Below are 20,695 nucleotides of genomic sequence, written 5' to 3' on the forward strand. Positions count from 1 at the left end.
GTATCGTGCACGCCACACAATCATAACAACATAACAATCGAGACTCTTTAAAAAACAACATGACACTTAACCCGTGAAAAAGCAAAACACAGAGAGATCAAAGACGCTCGCTTGTAAACCCACAGACCTTCACACACACACACACACACACACACACACACACACGCCAGAGTTCTGGCAACAGAGCTCTTGTGTTTTGCCCCCGGGTGATGGGAAGCGCTGACTGACAGCTGGATTATGGTAAAGAGGGATGACTGTCCGAATGCCTGTTTAAAATAACAATCTAGCTGGACCCTCCCAGTCACTCTGGCAGTGTGTTGCCTCACGTCGTCCTTGACGACGACCTGCATTTGAAATTTGAATACATCCTGACAGCGACAGGCGTGACAAACAATAGGCTCCTCTTTGTCACACACAACTTGACAGACATGGACCAGCCTGGACAGTTGGGGTTCGGAGCTGGACAATCTCAAGGTGTGGGGGCGTCAGGCAAACTGGTGTGCGAGATGTGCAAAAGATGAGCTGGTGTGTGAGAGACGTCAGACGTTACAGTGTACTGGCGCCTGTAGGTGTGTGAGGGGAAAGAATCAAGACTGTGTGTGTGTGTGTGTGTGTGTGTACGTACTATTCGTCACCAGCCGGGTGATGAAACCGTGCTCAACTCTGATAGCTGGGAGAGTGTGGCGCTGTGTGCTGTGTGTCTGGACTGATGTGCCTGAAGGGAGAAGTCTGCTGAGAGACCAACTCCACAGAGAAGACCTGAGCTCCGCGCTCTCCCCCTCCCTCCTACACACTCTCTCTCTCTTTTTCTCTCCTATTCTCCCTCTCTCTCTCTCCCTCCTACTGTCCCTCTCCCATCTTCCTCTCTCCCTCTCTCTCCCTGGCTCCTGTAGCACTGCATGAGGGTGCTCCAGCCTAAAGACAACACAGCAGTGTATGAGTCCTGGCCCGGACTGGAGCACTTTGATACCGGATCCTCAGCCACCATGCGAGCCCAGACAGACAGCACAATCGGCCTTTCAGAGGAGGAACAGGACCGCTGACCGCTGCCGCTCCGCCTCTCCTCTGATCAAAGAAACAATGCCACGGTTGCTAGGAGCACCAAATTAGCCTGCATCCAACAACATGAAATAGGACCGTTTGCATGTGGGGGTGTGTGTATTTGTATTTGTATTTGTAGTTGTGTGTGTGTGTACACTTCAGACTGAGGCCGCCTACAGGTAAGCCGAGAGTCTGTTAAGTGTCTTCCCCCTTGCAACACCGAATCAAAACAGACACAAAATGGTGGCCAGCGTGCGGCGGTGGGAGCCAGGTGGCACTGTGATCTTTAAAGAATTGTCAAGTGGAGCCAACATGGCTGGCCGTGAAAGAGCGCCATCAGGAAATCTGCAGAGTCCCACGTTCCAGCAGGCAACTCCTGCCATGCCGCTATGTGCTCAAAGTGAGACAGGTAAACACACATGGATACACACACTCAAACGCATACAAGTACACTGCTCAAAAAAATAAAGGGAACACTGGTTCATAGGAGTATAGCATTAAGTCAGTCACACTTGTGGGATATTGATCTGGACAGTTATGTAACAGAGGTGGTTGTGAATCAGGTTGACCCGATTTGATGTCAACGAAATTTACTGTAGGTGTACTAGAGGGCCAACTGTGAGACGACCCCCAAAACAGGAATGTTTTTACAGGTGGTGGCAACTGGTAATTTTTCCATCTTCATCCTTCTTGACTGATTTTTCACTAGTTTTGCATTTGGATAGGGTCAGTGTTACTACTGGTAGCATAAGCCAGTATCTGGAGCCTACAGAGGTTGCACAGGGTAGTCCAACTCCTCCAGAATGGCACACCAATACTTGTCATTACCAAAAAGATTACTGTGTCTCCCATTGCAGTCTCAAGAGCATGGAAGAGATTCCAGGAGACAGGCAGTTGCTCTAGGAGAGCAGGGCAGAGTGGTAGAAGGTCGTTAACCCAATAGCAGGACCAGTATCTGCTCCTTGGTGCAAGGAGGAACAGTGGGAGTTTTGCTGGAGCCCTACAGAATGACCTCCAGCAGGCCGCTGGTGTGAATGTCTCAGACCACATTGTCAAAAACGGACTTTATGAGGTTGACCTGAGGGCCAATAGCCTCTAGAGGGACCTGTGTTCACTGCCCTGTTCTGTGCATCCCTCCAAGGGTATGCCTCCCCAGACCATTACTGACCCACCACCAAACCGGTCATGCTGAATGATGCTGAATGACGTTGCAGGCAGCATAACGTTCTCCACGACATCTCCAGACCCTTCAATGTCTGTCACATGTGCTCAGGGTGAACCTGCTCTCCTCTGTGAAAAGTACAGGGCACTAGTGTTAGACCTGCCAATATTGCATTCTATGGCAAATGTCAATTGAGCTCCACAGTGCTGGGCAGGGAGCACAGGTCCCTCTAGAGGCCATTGGGCCCTCAGGCCACCTTCATGAAGTCTGTTTCTGGCAGTATGGCCAGAGACATTCACACCAGTGACCTGCTAGAGGTCATTCTGTAAGGCTCTAGTAGGGCTTCTACTGTTCCTCCTTGCACAAAGGAGCAGATACTGGTCCTGCAACTGGGTTAAGGATCTTCTACCACTCTGCCCTGCTCTCCTAGAGCAATTGCCTGTCTCCTGGAATCTCTTCCATGCTCTTGAGACTGCAGGGGGAGACACAGCAGTCATTTTGGCAATGGAACGTATTGGTGTGCCAATCTGAAGGAGTTGGACTACCCTGTGCAACCTCTGTAGGCTCCAGATACTGGCTTATGCTACCAGTGGAAACACTGACCTTATCCAAATGCAAAACTAGTGACAAATCAGTCAAGAAGGATGAAGATGGAAAAATTACCAGGTGCCACCACCTGTAAAAACATTCCTGTTTTGGGGGTCGTTTCACAGTTGGCCCTCTAGTACACCTGTAGAAAATTTTGTTGACATCAAAGCAGGTCAACCTGATTCATAAACCACCTCTGTTACATAACTAGCCAAATCAATATCTCACAAGTGTGACTGACTTGATGCTATACTCCTATGAACCAGTGTTCCCTTTATTTTTTTGAGCAGTGTACACTATGTTTGGCTGTGTCAGATGGGATTGCACACTTTGGGAGTCAAAGGAGCACGTTAGCTTTGTAGGTCCACACACACACACACACACACACACACACACACACACAGAGTATGCATCTTACCATACTTAAATTCAAAGACACATCTGTTTACATACAGCTTGCACGCATACAAGCACATACACACACAAGCACACACACACACACACACACACACACTCAGCAGGGACATGCAGTGAAGCGGTGCCTGTGCGTCTCCTCACACGATTAAAGAGATTATGTAAATAAATGAGCACAAACACGTCCATGCCGAACCCCACAGGTCAGCCTGTGATCTGAGATGAGCTGCTGCCGCTGCTGCTCTTGTGGCAGCTTCCCTCCCTCAGTCCCCCCAGCCTACCTGCTGCCTGCCAGCACACACAAACACTCCCCCGCACGCTCACTGGAGCCGGCCGCTAGCCACTAGCCACTCCTGAGCTGACCATGTCAGTCATGTCCTGACAACACCAGTCATTAGGCATCAGGCTCTTCATTCTAGAATCTTCAGCTGCAGCTTCATCATGCGTGCCTCTGTGTGTGTATGTGTGTGTGTGTTTGTATGTGTGCTTGTGTGGTGTGTGTGTGTGTGTGTGTGTGTGTGTGTGTGTGTGTGTGTGTGTGTGTGTGGGAGGGAGGGGGTAGGGTTGTAGGGCTGCCCTTTATCCCTTAAGAACTTAAAGGGATTGAAAAAACAGAGAGGGAAAGAAAATGACCCCGTCTTAAAGGTCATGCTGTACACGAAGAAGACCCTGAGTATTACCTCTGAGGATGAACCGTGTGTGTGTGTGTGTGTGTGTGTGTGAGTGTGTGTGTAGCGTGTGTTTGTGTGTGTGGTTGGTACAGGAGGGAAATTTGTGTGTGATCCATAAGGGGCTTACATGGGAAACAAAGACTCAACAAATGAGGATCAAAGCAAATAATTACAAGAGGGATCCTGTGCTATCGGCTGTAATCTAATCTAAAGATGCAGGTGTGGGTGGTGGGGCCAGGGGTGGACACTTAAGGCTTGAGAGGGGGGAAAAAAGCAATTACCGCAAACAGGCCAGCTTTTCCCACCGCCAGTGACCCTGGTCCCACACACACACACACTCACACTCACACAGAGCCCATGTTTAACCCATCACTCACGATAAGAGAGTTCCCTGCTATTGATCTAGTGACTCTCTCCCTGTCTGGTAACCCACAACAGAAAGGAAAAACAAACCCAGAGGGGTTTTCACGTGTTGGATTGAGAAATGTGCACACAGTAGTGGTGCTGGGCGAGAGATACAGGGCTAAGTGAAAAAATGTGTGTGAAAGTGACTAAGACGTGTGGGCCGACGCGCGAATGTATGGCTGATGTGGCTGAACTGCGGATTAGTGCTGGACAGATGTGGAGCAAATGCATCCAGAGCCCCTCCTCTCCTCCGCTTCCCCCTGTCTCTCTGCCTTCTCTTCCGCACTCGTTTTCCCTCTCGTTTTCCTGCTCTGTGTGAGAGTGAGGGGAGGGCTTGTGAGTGTGTGTGGGGGAGGTGGCTGGCCTTGCAGGGCTGTCCCAGGGCAGGCTGCCTCTGTGAGCTGCTGCCTGTTTATCTGCGGGGCCTCCCGGGGCCCATGGGGCCCACCTGTGCTGGCAGCGGCCCTGGCCAGTGTAAATAAACCCCAGGCAACATCAGCATGGCAGCTCCCTGCTCCCCACACGCTCAAACACATTACAACACACACACACACACACACACACACACACACACACACACACACACACACACACACAGGTATATGCACGCATAAACACACACACACACACGCTTGCACACGGAGAGGCTCTGCAGCACTCCCAAACGAATAATGGCTCAGAGCTGTGTTTTCTTTACCTCCTCTCGTCTTTCCGTCTCCCTTCATCCGGCTCCCTCCTCTCCCTCTGTTTTTGGAGGGATGGAGCGGTAGAGAGAGAGAGACGGAGAGAGAGAGACGGAGAGAGTGCGCAAAAGGGGCAGGAGGAGGGAGAGGGAGCGCGCAGGAGAAAATGCAAATGGGAAGTGAAGTGAATGCAAATGGGGAGTCAGTGGGGGCCTGAGTGAGGTGGAGTTTATTTGCACAACATCCCACATCGCCTCTGGAACTAAAGAACATCCTTTTCTAATACAGCTCAGAGAGGGGAGGGAGGACCAGAGACAGCAACTATCTACACACTGTGTGTGGGTGTGTGTGTGCGTGGGTGTGTGTGTGTGTGTGTGTGTGTGCAGGAGAACACACATGTATGCATATAACTGCCAAGTAATAAAATGCAATTATGCTTTAGCAAAATGCACACTACATGAACAAAAAAACACACACAAAAACACACACACACACACACACACACACACACACACACACACACACACACACACACAAACACACACGCCCCTCTCTTCTGCAGGAGCTCTACCCACCCCTGAGGCGTGCTTCAGTTGCTGAGGTATGGCTGAATTATGGCACAAATCAGCCAAGCCCTCCACCACACACCCCCTACCATCACCCCACATGCTGGAGCGAGGCACACAAAGACTCCCAGCGCCATGCGCACACTCTTCCAGGAAAAAATAGCAGGAAGGAGAAAGAGGGAGAAGAGAACCATGTCCACACAGAGCCCGAGCGCTCCAGCATACGTACGTACGCAACACTCACTGGCCCTGGAAAAACAAGCGGGCGGAGAAGAAATGAGGAGGAAAGTTGGAACGGGGAAAAACTAGGAGTGAGAAAGAGGGAGGGGACTGAGGATCGTAAAAAAAGGAATGAAAGAGTACGCCACTGGAACGGAGAGACAGAAACAATGACAGGGGAGGTGGGGTGGGTGGGGGGAGAGAGGGAGAGAGGGAGAGGGGGAAGAGAAAGGGAAAGAGAGAGTCCATCAGAGCGGCTGGAGAGCAGGAGAGGGAGTTGGCCCGGCTGCAGGTGGGCTCCAGATGTGAGGTCTCACGGGGAGAGCCACTCTGGCTCAGTTTTCGTCCTCCTCCCTTGTTCCTCTCCCCCCCTCCCTCCCTCCGTCTCCCTCTGACAGAAGCCATCTGGCCTGGCAGGAGAAAGGGGACGCAGCAGCAACCCAGTCCCAACAGCAGGGTCTCCATGTACCCCCAGAACCCCCACCCCTCACACACACAAACACGTCCACACATACATGCACGGTCCTTTCAATTCACATACATCGGCCTCTTCTCTCCAGTCTCCACACACAGTCACGCACACACAAACACACTCGTGCAGCTGTAGAACTGCCCCCCCTACACACACAAACACAGCCGTGTCTATTCTACAGCCGTGGTCTATTACAACACACTGAGCCCAGCTGGAGTGGTTGATAGGGTTTCATCCATAATATTATACCACTTGAGTACCTGTCAATCATCTAGCCAAAGCCCCGCCCACTGCCCTCTCATATATCTCATACTGTTGGCAGACAGGGTGTCACATTCTATCCCTGCACTGTTCCTGGGTCAGATTCCATGCCTGTGCTAAGTTAAAGGAGTTATGGAGAGGTTTGGGGGGCTGGTCCATGGACAGCACTTACAGGCTGATATTAACAGAGTCTGAAATGTGAGGTGCAACTCAAGTCACAGGATCTGCAGCGTGAACACCTGATAGCTCCCCTGAATGACCCATCTCAAAACCCACCCACTCAGAACGACACAAACACAACCAAACAGGACAACAACTGATCTCTCCTGTACAATCAACAAAACATGTAGCATGTAGAGGTCGACCAATACATCAATTTTGCCGATATACCTGGTTTAGTCCAATTTTGACACTGGTTTCCACATATACTTTTTTTGCTACTTATTTTGCTACCATTAGTTTACAGAGGTTCCCGATTAGCAGGGTAACCTCAAGAAATGCAACAGCAACAAACGCTTGGTAGGCTAACCTACACACCACACTCACTATTGATCAAAAAATACATTCACTCAAAACACTTTTGATGATACTGGTATGTTATCATCTCAGTTTCAAGTTGGGTGCTTCAACCTTTCTTACAAACAAATGTAATGCAGGCACATGTCAGCAAGACTGCATATCTAATTATGGTCTTGATGCTCTTTAATGTGATGTAATTTATAAAGCACACTGTATAGCTTACTTGGTTGAATTTAGCTGGCTATGTAATGTTAGCTTAATCTCTAGAGTAAATGCGAACACTGTAGGTGTGGTGCCGTGGAGTTATAGGTTATAGCATCACCTAATTTAGTTTAGTTAAGGGGAGTACATTTCACTTTCACAACGTTATAGTCTGAGCTATTTTGCCCCTTTTGATTATCACCTTGTACGTGTGTAAAACAGGGGCCTTTTGTTGTCGCTCATTCAAACATCTCTGTAGCCTACCAAGAACACAAAATACACACCAGTGACTTTCATTTCATTTTATAGGCTGAAGGCTATTTATTTTTGCGGTAGTCGTGTCAAGTCATTTCGTTCTCCCGCTGCCGCACATCAGCTTCTTCCAACTGCACTCCGTAAATATGTGACACGCAGCTGTCTGAGAACTTCCTCGGCCTTGAATGGGGAATCACTATTCAACCGTTATGTGATGTCTGGACCTACCTTATTTTTTGCCTACATCACATGAACATTTTGAAAATGGTTTAAGAATGATTAACTGGGCTACTCGATGGTGTTATTACATGCTGCCTGTTGCTTCTCATTGGGAAGGTATTTGGAAATGGGATTCCTTTCATGCAAGTCTGTTATTTCTCAGCCAAATAACCAAACAGCTAAATAAATTAATATCTGCCCAAAATATTTGGCTATCGGCTACCCAGAGCCATTATTGATATCAGCCCACACAAATAAATAGTTCAGTCAAGACGACTTTGTCTGGATAGTTAATTACTATTTACAATGCATAATGTTTCATTTGGCGGTATGGTAAAGCCTAAGGCAGAGGGAGCAGCTAGATAAACCCCCCACAGGGTACAGAACAGACATCAATGATTGCAATTAGACATTGATAAGTCAGATGTATGAGGAGGACATGGGGTGAAGGCCGGTTGCAAAAAGGCTTGCAGAGAAAGCAGCAAGAGTAGGCAGGCTATGGCAGCTTAAAAAGGGCGCCCTGAATGATGACCACCAATAAGAGCGAGTGATCAGCTGATCGATCAGCTGAGTAGTCAGCTGAGCAGTCAGCCAAGTGGCTGGGCGTGACTCTGTGGCCTGCTTGAACTAACGCTATGCCCCATTATGGTAAATGAAATAGTAGGCTAAAATGGCTGAAAGTTAACACGCCCCAACCATACTCCGCTCCACACTCCCATTCTGCCAGCGGCAAAGCTCCTGCCACTACTAAAGATCAGAGCCAATTCCAGCACTCCACTCCACTCAACTTCAACACTTCATCAGACAGCTGACCTCAGGCGTCATGTCAGTGGCGTTAAGACCCAAAGCTCCACTCCATCAGCAGGTTGAGAGAACAGGGAGAGGCCTGGGAGGTACCACAGGCACTGGTGGAGAGGGTTACCCCTCCAAAAGGCTAGCACACCAAGATCACTTCCACACATAGGCCATGCTAGAGAGGGAGAGATGCCAGCTACACAGTGCCTCAGCAACCCTTAGGAAACAGGAAACTCCCTTCAATTACAGGAAATCAAAATCATATACAGTGCAGCGTGCTTAATGTCCAACACATCGATGAGCCACAATGCTTTGTTGGATGTGAATGTGGTGGTCAGACACGGTCTGATCGTAAGAAGAGTGTGGAACTGGTGGTGGACCCGGGAGTGTGCATATGTCCTTCAACAGCACCGGGTTGTGTTAATTATGAGGTGGCCTGAGGGCGAGTGCTCCACTTGGAGGTTAGAGTAGAAATCCAGCTCTTACCGAGCCGCTCCTCCATCTCTAAATTACACCGGCGTCGGTTCAAATGAGAGGGAGGGAGACAGGTGGGCAGGGCCACAGACAGACAGACAGACAGACATGGACGAGGAGACGCAACAGCTTTTTAGGATTCTCCATGTCATCTTCTCTCAGTCCTCCAAAAAATTACAAGGTTACTCATGGCTCTGCTGTGGTTATCCAATATCAGTGAGCTTTTTCTCATTCTCTGGCAATGAATAATTTACACTCACCTGCTGGCCATGACAGAGAAAAAAAGAGCGGGCGAGGGAGAGAGGGAGAGAGAGAGAGAGAGAGAAACAAAGAGGAAGGATGAGAGCACTCAGCCTGCAGCTGTGTCTGTGCTTTACATTTTATCTGTTTATTCTGTTCATCTCTTTGTTCCTCTCCGTTCTTGGGACACAATCGGCAAATATCCCAGTCCTTCACCAGCACACTGATGCCAGTCTCTTGATCAGTTTTTCGGAGAGGAAAACGCAAAACATTTAGACTGGTATCTCCCAGTCAAGGCAGAAGATGGAGCCTGAGAGGCTTTACCACTGTGAAATAGTGCTGTATGCTCAACCCCTGCTAACCCCTCTCTGCACATGTCTGCTCCATCCCAACTCCTACGATTCCTCACATCCAGGACCAGCCCCATGATTAATCGGATCTCTGCTGCCTCACGGTTCAGCTGAAGGAGGGATCACTTCTCTACACCTTTTTCAGGTTAACACCCTCTAGGACTAGCTCATTTTCAGGAGGCACCACGCTTCACGCTTACATACACCCTCTGATACACACCCAGCTGTGGCTACCCAAAGACCCACTAATGGGCAGACTGGGTTCAGTGCGTCTTCTGTGTTATTTCCCTCCACCAAAGGCACTAGGCTGCTGTTGTATTTCAGCCCTCCATCCTACAGAGCAAATGAAAAGCCTTTAACTAAGCAAGCACCCCACTAATAGCAACACTCTCTTGAAAGGATTTGTAGCATAGAAAGCACACAAAAGTGGAAGGCAGTGTGGGGAAAGGGCTTTAAAAAGCAAGGCGAAGTGTCCGGGTAAATTAGGCTGTGAGGGATGAGCTGCCCCTGCACGTTAGCACGGGTGCGCCTCACTCCGGCTCACTCCCCCCCAGCTTCCTACTCAGAGGTGTGATGCACAGATGGCTGCTGGGATCCTCCTGTTCTAATCCTTCTTCCTGGACAGGTAAGGCGCTGGAATACACAAGCTCCCCACCCCTTCCCCTCCCCACCCCATGCCACCCCACCGCTCTGATCCAAATCCTGAGCGCGCTCACACCTCACGCCTCTCCAGAGTCACTCAGATGAGAAGAGCCAGCACAGGGCTCTGGCTTCACGTTGGCTTTCCTTCCTGGATGTTCCTTGTTCCTTTAAAATGGGACTGAGGTGGAGACAGGAGGAGCGGGGAGGACAACACGCGCTCCTGCAGGCGTAGCCACAGGATGAGCACTTCCTGTCTTTGACAAGGGCATCTGGGGAGTCTTTGAAACTCTTCACGCAAACACACTCGAACAATAAACCTACTGTGTGGAACATGTACCAGCGCTGCATATCAGAGCCGTGCTTGAACCGAACACAAATAAGGAACCTTCAAATAAAAGGTAGACACAAACATGCTCACAGCAGCATAGAGAAAAACATGACAAACATGAAATACATTTGCACAACAAATGTTTACTCTTGCCAAGTTAATAAGCTTTGGGGGGGGGGGGGGGGGGTGTGGGGAGGGGAGGTCTTTATGCATACTAAAACTATTACACACACCTCAGGCAAGCACACACACACACACACACACACACACACACACGCAACATTAATCCTCAAGGACATTTGAAAGTCATTCAGTCAGAGGAAGAGACTGCGGCTTGTTTAAACGTGAGGAGACCAAGCGGCAGATGGAGAAAAACGCCCTGCTCTAATCCCAGCACTTTCAACTCCATTTCACTTTACTGGCTGGAAGTCGCGCTCACGCCCGTGTGCTCCAGAACATATCGCTCATCAGGCCTGTGTGACGAACAAATGCACCCCTGCCTCAACACAACATTTAAAAAGCAAGGACATCTGTGAGCACATTAGGCCCTCTTCCCAGTAGATGTTCTCTCCCCCTCCCTCTCTCCACACACACACACACACACACACACACACACACACACACGCACACACAGGCCTGCAAATTAAAATCCCATTGAGCGCCACATGGGAGCCGTGTACTTGAGGGTTATGTAACTGAGACTGAGTGAACACTCCCCGTCCAGGAAAGGGGATCTGCATCCCCCCTCCCTCGGTTCGGTTTCTCCCCTTCTCACACTAACACCCACCCCCTCCCTCCCACCCTCGCCTCGGCCCGCCTACGGGAGGGACGGCGATTAGCCGATTAGCTCCTCCTGGGCCTTTGCTTCCCATCAGGCCTTGCAGGGCCACAGGTGTTGGCGAGGGCGGGGTTGGGAGTGGGGGTAGCGGGGACGCCTCCTAACTCTAACTTTACCTCTACTTTCTCCCTTTCCCCTCCTCCTCCGCTCCGTCTTAAGCCGCAGATAAAGGCCAGACAGTGTGAAGACATCCAACTGAGGCTGGATTAGCCGGGCACGTGTGTGTTGGGGCGTGGATGCCAGTCTACCTAATCACCCGGCCACCCCCACCTCACACACAAACACACACACAGAAACACACACAAGCATACACACTCACATAGACACGCAGGGAACACAGCGACACAAACACCTCGACTAATCAACGCAACAGCTATGCAGCCTCACGTGATACCGACCTGCAGCGCTGTCCAAGCGGCCAATTGACATCTCCATGGCCAATGCGATTGTGCCGTCTCTCCCTCTCCCTCTCCCTCTGCCTCCTTATACTGGACGGGCAGGAGATCTGCTGCCTAGCTGAACGACTTGACCATTTAATGGTATTAATGATACTATGCTTACGCTGTTAGCCAACCAACTCAGCAAGCTCTCCGGAGCAAGGCCCTCCCACCTGGCCACTCCTGTCCCCAGCTACTCTGCCTCTCACACAGGAACGCTGCCATCTTTTTTTTCTCTCTCTCTTTTTTTAAGGACAACATGGTGCACACATTTTGTTACGTCTCTCGGATACTAATCTACTTCCATCTCATTCAATCTGTCACATAACAAATGTATTACTTTCAAAGCATGTGTTTGCGTGTGTGTGATGTGAATTATGCAAAGTGTATTCTGTTGAATGCAAATGTTTAAACAGAGCACACAACAGATTTAATCAGTCAGTCAGGATAGCTGACGCACTGGAGGCTTCTATTTTCCACAAGCTCTCTTGAGAGCTCGCCTATGGAAACAGACATGTTTTCACAAAGTGCCTCTGAAAATACCTTGTTATTTACCCCCCACCCTCCAACCAGTCTCACATGCGCACACACGGAGAGAGCTCCTTTTCACAAAGCTGTGTACACAATGCAAATTTCCTATAATTTCCACAGGTCTCCACTTCAACTAAAGACCCTGTTCACACTCCCTCCTTCCTTAAATGCAAAGATAATCTCACTGTGATTCCAACAAAAACTCATGTTGCCAGGCAACGCACAATTAAGGAGCACGCTTTCAGATGGGGCTGCGCGAGCTGTCCATTATCAGATGAAATTACTGAAGCAACAAATGTCAGCCTTATGCAAATGCCTTGTGTTCAGCCACAAGAATGTTTAACTGCGGGAGAAAGAGAGAGAAAAACCTTGCAGGGGGCCTGATGGAATGCAAGAGCTAGCAACGTGAGCCACCCCCCTCATCCCCCTTCCCTCCATCTTCCTGCAGTTTAAAGAGGACATGATAAGGAAAAGAAATACTGCAGGTAAGAAGGTTGCAGAAATCACTATTCTTGGCCATAAATGCAGGCATATAGAGGAAGGTACCCTCGGAGATGTAGAAAAACAAAACAAACACAAAACCAGCAATTCTCTGACTGCAGAGAGCGATCAGAAAGAAATAAGAAAAGAAAGAAAGAAGGAAGGAAAGAGAGAGAGACTTTTACAATAGAATAATTGTTTCGTGTCTTGCACTTTAATATGCAGCAAATGGTGAACTATGCAGAGCAATACTGCTGAGCTTATATCAATCCAATAATACTAAAAACCCCATTAATGACCTCTCCACCACCCTCTTGCTGCAGAGCCATACTGCTCCCTAATGATAAAATAAAGAAGTTAATGAATTATTATAATTGTTATAAGAAATGTTTCAAGTGCCTGACTGAATCACACACATGATTAAATCCCATGTATAATGTCAGAGTTAATTAAAAAATATATGCTTCAGCCACTCTCAACACTAAGCTGTCTTCCAATTTAGAAAGAAATATTAAATAATAATAAATATATAAAGAATAAATACAAATGAAACACAAGCAAGCAAGTATGCAAGCAGGCACACACAAGCATGCCTCGTGCAGCTGGTCCTGTGCAGTTGTGTGGTCATCTGGAGATCTCTACACAACACTCCATAAAGTCAACCTCCCTTGAAATGGCCATCATGCTGCTGCTGCTGCTGCGGCTGCTGCTTTTTAAAATGCCCTCTGCAATTTGAAGAGATGGGAGAAAATGGCACTGGGGTTGAGTGTGAGTGCTGCTAAGCCAAACACATTCAAATGAGTCCAAAGAGAACCGTTGGGTGACTGCACGACTGGCTGTAATCAGATGCAGGTGTGTTTTGTTCTCTGGCCCATTCCATTGTGCCTTCTATGTGTGAGAGTATTTCCTGCCTTCTGATGAATGGGGGGAAAGGTCCCCAAACTGGGAGTTTACCGTGTTTATGTGGCTATGAAAACAGCCACGCAAAGGAATCCCGTGCACAGGATGCTTCTCACACCAAAGCAGGTACACAACCCCAGCTCCATAAAAACTCCAACGCTATCCACTTACTCTAATTGGATTTGCTTGGGTTTAAGGTCCTGATTAGTAGTAGCCTGTAAAATGGACAACTGCGTCAGTTCGTCCATCAAACTCATAAATCCGGTAACACACGCGGGCTTAACCCTTTCTAACCTTCAAGATGTTTACTGCCATGACTATGACTGTGCCCCTGTAATAAGTGTAATGTGAGCAATCCTATGGACTGTGAATGAGGCATAAGGATGGAAAACCATAAGGCTTCAGTCAATTGAATTCTAATTGTTGCATTCATTCTAATAGGATAAAAAATGCTGTTCTACATCTGAGATAAAAGACCATAAGAAAGATAGACACACATCTGAAAGTCGCTTTTACTCGATCAAAATAAATACTTGGACTAAAAACCTGTGTTGACAGACAAGGAAATCTACCAAAACAACTAAGGGTTACTGGAAGTTTTAATCACATCAGCTTCGCCAGTAGAAGCAATATTTATTCAAAGCAGCTTATCAGATAAATTTATTTAAGGTAGCATGATGCGACAACAAATCCACAGCCTTAAAGTGACATTTGTTATCCTTTACACTAATCAAATCATCAGATAGCAATAATTGTGTTCTTCCAGACACCACTGAATCAAAACTAAACAAGATTTCACAACAAATTTAATTTTGTGGCAGACACTTGGTCCCTGAGGTGAGGCCGACTGGGATCACACAAAAGACAGCCCTCTGCAGGCACATGGCACATTACTGCACTTTGAGTATAAATAGCATCCCTGGCTAAAAACAGAGCACTTAGCCAAAGCTGCTTTGCTCGTCCAATATCAGCCTTTATTGTATACTGAAAATTGGACATTGCTTTTGGGTGGTAAAATATAAACTCAGCTGCGTGGAATACATAAACAAAAGAAAGCATTGGTCTAAACTCTGTGTTACACAAGGGGCTTTACAACGTGCAGGAACAATCTCTTGAACTCTGGATGAAATGCAAGCCAGAGTTGGAACAGAGATTGAGAGCAGAGAGTGGAGAAACGCTCTAAATGGAAATACAATTCAAGAAAGATTAGAGGAGCGCGCTCGTACTTTGTCTAAAAAACAGGTTCATGGTAGCAGTATGAAGCATTCTGAAGCAATGGAGCATTCTAAGGATTCATAAGATGTTGCGAAATATTGCCAGGAAGACACACAAGGTGAGGCCTGCGCTAGGTGTGATAATGGGACAGAGAGGGAGAAGGGGGAGAAGCTCAAACAGAGGAGACAGAGGTGAAGAGTTAAGAGGTGTTACTTGTGTCGGGCGATGCCATGGTAGACACAATGACGGGTGGTCCTGTTCGGCGGGTCAACTTCTGATTAGCAGCAGCGTTGAACGTGTTGGTGATCTGCAGCGTAGTAGAAGCGGGGACAACGGCACTCTCCACCTGAGACGCACCCTTTCGCATCAGCTGGGGGCTGAGATGGGGGCTGTGAGCTGGCGACAGAGGAGGTAGGTTGGGAGCCCTTTTCATGAGTTCCATGGGGCTGTAGGTGCCAGAGAAAGTTTTAGGGGCAGTTCCTGGGGTCCCGGGAGCCATTTGGTTCTGCTGCTGATGATGCAGGGCTGACATAGACAGCCCAGTATGGGTGTTGTAGTGGGTTAGAGACCGGGGCTGGGTAAGAGCAGCGGCATAGCCCCCAGGGCTGATGGGCATCGCAGCCCCCAAAGGTCTCATTGCCCCTTGGTAGGTAGTGGTCTCCAAAAGATGCTGAGAGGGGGCGCTGCTGGGTCTCCGGCCGAGAAATTCGCCCATCCTTGGGGAAATAGCCTGTAAGGCCGAGGGAGGAGGCTGAGACAGATGGGGGTCCATGGTAATGCCCTGCGGCTGCATGTAGAGGTCGTTGCGGTGGCTGAAGCTGTTGGAGCGTACTCGCATCTGCTGAGCTGCATTTCCTTGAGCTCCCGTCTTACAGTTGAGGACCACGCGAGAGAGCACGCGTGCTTGACCCAGGTTAGGTGCCACGGAGCGCACGTCATGGTCTTCCATCATGCCGAGCATGGCGGTGGAGTCGAAGCCCTGCTGGAGCAGGAGAGTGATGGTGCTCTCGGAAAGTCCCTCAGCCCGCAGCAAAGCGAGGAAGCTTTGGTCAACCATGCGCTTGGAGTCCACGGACATGGCAGCAGATGGGTGCGAGGGCATGCCACCTTGGGGTGCCTGAGAGGCAGCAACCATAGCGCTGGAGGGATCGTACGCAGGGTCATAGGGCAGCCGAGGTGTAGCCACGACGCCGTATCCGCCCGGCGAGGTCTCATGTCTAAGCATCATCCCTCTGGGGAGAGTTCCGTTGATTCCCTGAGAACCAACTAGAGCCGGATCAGGGGGGAAGCAGCCGGCCACCTGGCAGGAGTCCACTGGGAGGCCGTTGAGGTCAGAGTAGAGGGAGCAGCGGCCGGCCAGCGAGGGGTCAGTGCAGGCGTAGCGCGGAAGCACAGGGGCCGGCTCGAGCCCAAAAAACGCCGGAGAGGGATCCCTACTGCGGACGCGCTGGCTGTCTGGTATTAGCATCTTGGTGGCCAGAGAATCCCTATACAGACGGCTCAGCTCATGAGCGGGCGGGGGAGGGGGAGGAGGAGGCGGAGGCGGTGGAGGAGGAGGTGGGGGAGGAGGCGGAGCAGGGGCGGGAGTTGGAGCCGGAACAGGAGGAGCCACAACAGCGTTAGCAACAGCAGCAGCAGCAACCCTGGCTTGCCCTTGATCCCACGCTACTCTCATTCCCCCATCGGACAGCCCATAATGGGAACCGGAGCGGCTGAGCAGGTGGTGGTGCTGCTGTTGCTGCTGCTGCTGGCTGCATCGATACAGACCCTGCAGGTCCTCAGGAGGCTGAGCAGACATAGCTGTGTCAAATAGGTAGTAATCGGGAGGGGGCATGGTGCCACGCACTGCCATAACTTGCCTCTCTGGGGTTCCCTGGCTAAGGTAGGATCTCTCGTAGGGAAGCAACGATCCTCGTTTTTCCTCCAATAGCTTCTGGAAGCGTGCTGTGCGAGAAGGGTGAAGAGCCTCAAACCAAAAGCCGTCATCAGAGCAGTCCGCAAACGTCACAGAATTCCCTCGACCCACAGCTGTGGAAGTGGGACCTGGGGAAGGCTGCTGTGGACATATCCCCCTGGCCCTCATTCCATCGCCCTCGACCTGACTGCTCGGGCTGTCACGAGCAGAATGTTCTTCCAGCAGAAGCTCCGACGACAGAAAGCCGAGTGGGGTTGCTCAGAAGCAAAAAACACAGCTGGGTGTTCTATTTCATGTCTCAGGTTACAGGCCTCATGGGGGGGGGGGGGAGCACAGGTAAGAGATGGGGGAGAGGAAAGGGTGAGGCAGGAGGGATCAGTTCACCTGGCTGCCAGGATGAGGTCAGCGTGCTTTTCTCTGGTTTGTTTCTCTCTCCTTTAAGGCTGAGCTATCATGTGGCCACACACAAGCAGGCCATGCTTAAATAATTCAGATCTGGAAACATTAACATGCAACGGGAAGGTAAATTGGACACCATACACATATGGGACACAGACACACACAACAACACACACACTTACACACACAGACACACACACACACACAGACACAAACACACACAAACGCACCTTATAAGGCCAGCCTTTACTCCATTTTGCTAGGCGAAAGGGACTCTGCCTGTGCATGGCATCGTGTGTGCATGGGATTTGGGAAGAAATACTGGGGTGAAAAAAAAAATGAGAAAGACAAAAAACCACGAGGGTACAATGGACGAAGAGGAGGAGGGGTCACACTAATCCTGCTGGGTTTATCCCTTCGTTTGGCTGGGCTGGTTCACTCACTCCAACCATTGCCATCAGGGATTAGTCCAAATAAAACCCGCTTAATTCCACTACCAACCCAGCCACACACACACACACACAAACACACACACACACACACACACACACACACACACTATACACACGGGACAACACTTGAGCTAGATTAAGTGTCCAACCGAAGTCTCTACTTCTCTTATACATTTCACACAGTAATTATATTCTCCTTAATACGAATATGTTGGGGACAGAACTGTTTTCTTGTGTTTGGACGAGTTCCATCCCTTTCCACAATATGAAAGTATACTGTAGATGGCTCATGCCACTAACCTGGGTTCTGCAGGTCTCATGCAGTAAAGGTGCAACCAATCAGACTGCAGCTCATACAAACTCAGGGGTGGGACAAAGCCAAAGACACGCCTGACCAGCTTCTAGTCAACAAGGGAGTTGGAGGTGTAGCTGACTGGCTGGCCTTCGATTGTCGGAGAATATCTTACATTTTTTTCCCTAAACTTTTCCATTGACAAGCCCATGCTGTGAAAAATAATAAGGAACGTTGGAGTGCTTTCTATAATAGCTCAGGTGTGCTAAACCTTACTTTAGTTATTCACTTGAAAGCTATATACAGTATATGATGCCCTTACAAGAATCTTTTACTTCTTTAGAATGAGAGATGAATAAATGGGCATTGAATAAACAAAGTTGGGCTACTCAAGTGTGTACTACATGTATATGTATGTATATAAATGTGCATTATAATATATCTTTGCTAATGTAATGTGTTCTACATACATAATCATAAATATATGAATTGATATGATTTTTTCATGGGGAACAATATATACATTGATTATGTATATAATACATAATACACTGATTATACATTGATTTTGCTCAATTTCTTCAGCTATGAGGTTAATACAGGGAGGGCAGTTAATATGGTTTTGTTTATTTTAACTTGCACAAAACACTGTCCTGCGGCTTATACACAATGCGGCTTATATGCTGGAAATTACTGTAAGAACAAATTATTTGTTCTTAAAATAATTCACTACTTATATTTAATCATCACTCCTATATCATAGAAGAAGATAGCAAATTGTAATCATCAATGTCTGCCTCATGGTCACATGGTAGAACCATTGGGAGCCCAGAAGGAAGTCTGACAGCAATCACTCACCCTACATTCGTTTTCTAGGAGATTTAAACCTTCCTTACCTGTCAACTAAGTCACACGCTCTGTGCGGGCGAACTAGTGAAGCGAGAGCACGTCAATCGATGCGTGTGAAGTCACATCACTGCAGAGCAGTTAATCTCCTCCATGACTAAGAGAATGTACAGATACAAAGTGTAACAATTTCAAAACGAAGCCAGTAACACATCTCCTCACTCTGACTCAAGACTATAAAGTGAGACAAAAAAGATGATATGGCATCTAGCTACCGAGGGGGAAAACCTGCGAGAGCAGATTTATGTGCAGGCATTCTCTCCTGGGAATGCTGGGAGGTGTTCTCTCTGCTGGAGTCATGCAGCGTGTTTGTCAGCTGTAAAATGCACGATTAATCACAAACGTTGCATTTCCTCATGAAAACCAGACAGAGTACCTCTTTCACACACACAAAAAAAAGCAAAACTCTTAGGGGATGAGTGGCAGCCGGAGGTCTAACATGCTCATGCCTTTACTGCAGAGGGATACGATAGGGCTGCAGGGAATAAAAAAAAGATAGAAACCACTTTCACACTGGACCGGCTGTCATCACAAGAAATGGGCTTGCTGCTCGCGCTCAACAGTCTTAACACCATCAACAGAGTCTGTTTTTGGATAGGAGGCAGACATTCCAACAAAAGACAGTAGAGTAAATTCAATTTCCAATTTTAATGAAAAGGAGAATTCGTAGCCCATTTCAATATTGAAGGTGCCATGTCTGCCTGCCCGAATCTTCTACACCTCTGCTTGTAACAGTGACTGGGTAATTAAGTGAATTTTGCAGCACTCATTTGCATCCTGCCAGCTTGTCAGGAAGTAAAAACTGAAATATGAAATATTATGAATAACGTGGATCAAAATGAGTAACTACTTCCGAGGCAATGATGCCCTTTTCAGTGAAAAAACATTATCAATCATACTCATGCTTGCTTGCTTTTTGGCTGTAATGACAGACACGACAGACACGGCACAAGTGATACTCAGAATTCAAGTGGGACATCTTTCTAGGGCATGGCTGTTCTTCATAGGCCTTGGCAAGCCATTCCTGAAGTTAGCTGGGGGAGTGATTTAGACAGTGCCCACTGTGGAACTGCCGGCCTATTAAACTTTCATGTGACTTAATAAATTAACACTACAACTGGCAACTTGAAAATTCTAGTCAATTACAGTGATTGTACAGTATATTAAACTTTTAACAAGCCTTGGGGCTTTTAGTTCCATATGCTAACAAGAATCTGTGCAGATGCACAGCTAAACATTAGCCATGTGTTTGAGGCCTTCCTTGAGGGTGGATATCTGCTATAAGATGGCTAGTGTCATCCTTAGGGTCAGGGCATCGGCGGTGACCATACAGGCCTGACATGCTTTGGCAAATCTCTGCCCACAAGAGAAAAAGATAAGTCCAAGACTCAGGGAGCAGCAGCAAGCCAAACACCTCACTACAGAGCTCCTTTTCGGAATCCACTCTTGCATGCGATTTAAATTATCCAGCGGCAGTAGTTTTTTTTTATTTTTTTACCAACCCTCTTCCTCCCTCCTCCCATTTTGGAGGTTATTATCAGCCCAGTGGCCAAAAGTCAAACGCAGATGGGAAGGCAGGAGGGAAAGGAGGACATTTTGCAGAGAAACAGAAAGGAGCCGCGAGAGAGAAAGAGAGAGAAGCAAAACACAGCTTACAAACTGGGCTGCAATTCATCTACTAGGCTACATCTGAAAAGTGAAAAGACTGCCTCCATATTGTTTATACAAAAAAAGATTCAAGGTCATCCAGTCACAAAAATAACAGAAAAACCAAGACTGCACACCCACTGCCACTTATTTCAAAACACAAAGGCAGGAAGGTGTT

General features: G+C 48.3%; 1 protein-coding gene across 1 annotated transcript in view; it reads right to left on the minus strand.

Moving 5' to 3' along the window:
* Positions 1 to 20,695, minus strand: part of LOC134070084 (C-terminal-binding protein 2) — an 80,620-nt gene that overhangs the window by 23,540 nt on the left and 36,385 nt on the right. The gene's annotated exons all lie outside the window — the stretch shown is intronic.

The sequence above is a fragment of the Sardina pilchardus genome, chromosome 22, assembly GCF_963854185.1.
Source record: "Sardina pilchardus chromosome 22, fSarPil1.1, whole genome shotgun sequence".
Classification (NCBI taxonomy): Eukaryota; Metazoa; Chordata; class Actinopteri; order Clupeiformes; family Clupeidae; genus Sardina; species Sardina pilchardus.